Here is a 1,512-nt window from a genome sequence, read left to right as displayed (position 1 = left end):
GCAAATTCTCAGGCCCCATCCCAGACATATGGAATCCAAAATCTGGGGTGGCATCTAGTAACCTGCTTTAACACGCTTTGATTCTGATGCATGATAAAGTTTGAGAAGTCCCGAATTAGAATGGTTTGTAAGCTTCCATATTCTTTGTAAACCAGCATGCTAACCTGGTAAAAAGCCAGTGTATAGTTCAAAATATACAACAATTGACAATGCAATATAATAAAATTCTTTTTTTTTTACCCAAAGTAATGAGCACATGCGAATGCAGCAAGTACTTGAAACTTCTAGTTAACTAAATATTAATGTAAACATTCTTCACTTAACAATTACTGCAAGTATTCATATTATAACTGTGCCTTGGAAGAATTTACACCCATTTTTGAAATTAATACAATCACTTTTCACAATAATAAAGAAGAAAATAAAGCCTTAGTTTTGAATCTGCATTTGCAGAGTTCACCAGGCTATTCATTACCTACATGTGCTCCTGTGGAAAAGCTCATGGCTTTTATAAGGATTCAGGGAAGCACACGAGAGTGAAGGAGATTAAAAGCCAGAGTTAACAGTGAGTTTTTTAATCTTATATGTCTACAGAGAATGTACCTTTATGGTGGGCTCTGCCAAGGGGTCAAACAATACAGTAAATATTCTATAATGCAATAATAGTTCTTTTCCTTAATTTTTTTAAAGCTTTTATCCTGAGTTTATAGGGAAAAAAATTTAAGAGTATTAAATGAATGTGGAGGAAAGAGATAAAGTTAAGCTGGTCTGTGGTTCATTGGTGTTCCTTTAATTAGTTTTAAAATGACTGATGTGTAACAAGGTTGGGTAGGCAGAATAACAGCCCCCCAAAGATATCCTTTGTGTCCTAATACCCAGAATCTGTGAATATGTTACTTCACATGGTTAAAAGGGACTTTGTAGGTGTAATTAAATTAAGGATCTTGAGATGAGATTATGCTGGATTAGCTCATGGGTCCAACGTAATCACAAAGGTTATTATTGGAGCAGGGGAGTCAGAGTCACAGGAAATGCGAGGAGGGAAGCAGAGGTCAGACAGATGAAGTCGGTAGAAGGGGTCATGAGTCAGGGAATGCTGGCAGCCTCTAAAGATAGACAAGGCAAAGCAAGGATTCTCCCTTAAAATCTCCAGAAGGAGTGCAGGCCTGCTGACAGCTTGCTTTCGGCTCTGTGAGACCCATTTCACAATTCCAACCACCAGAACTGTAAAATAATGGACGTGTGTTGTTTAAGCCGCGAAGCTGTGGCAATTTCTCATGTGAGTAATAGAAACTAATACCAAAAAAATGTGATTTTAAAATTCCGAACATCATAGCAGCAGATTGTGTTATCAGTTCTGGCCTTTGCTTCATGGCTAGAAATGAAATGTAATCACTGAAACGTTTGTAAATTACCACTGACCCAGTGAGTTTTTTCTATGTGTTATGGCAGAGCTGCGAAACTTCAGGATCTGGAGTCACACAACCTGGTTTGAATTCTGATTCTCACTCA

The 1,512-nt window shown here is 37.6% G+C and overlaps 1 protein-coding gene across 4 annotated transcripts in view; it reads right to left on the bottom strand.

The window, feature by feature from the left end:
- DOCK10 (dedicator of cytokinesis 10) overlaps positions 1 to 1,512 on the bottom strand; it is a 187,111-nt gene that overhangs the window by 62,543 nt on the left and 123,056 nt on the right. The window lies entirely within an intron of this gene.

Source organism: Pteropus vampyrus, unplaced genomic scaffold (genome assembly GCF_000151845.1).
Source record: "Pteropus vampyrus isolate Shadow unplaced genomic scaffold, Pvam_2.0 Scaffold93, whole genome shotgun sequence".
NCBI classification, from domain to species: domain Eukaryota; kingdom Metazoa; phylum Chordata; class Mammalia; order Chiroptera; family Pteropodidae; genus Pteropus; species Pteropus vampyrus.
Note: the sequence above shows the minus strand (reverse complement) of the source record. Positions and strands in the feature narration are given on the sequence as shown.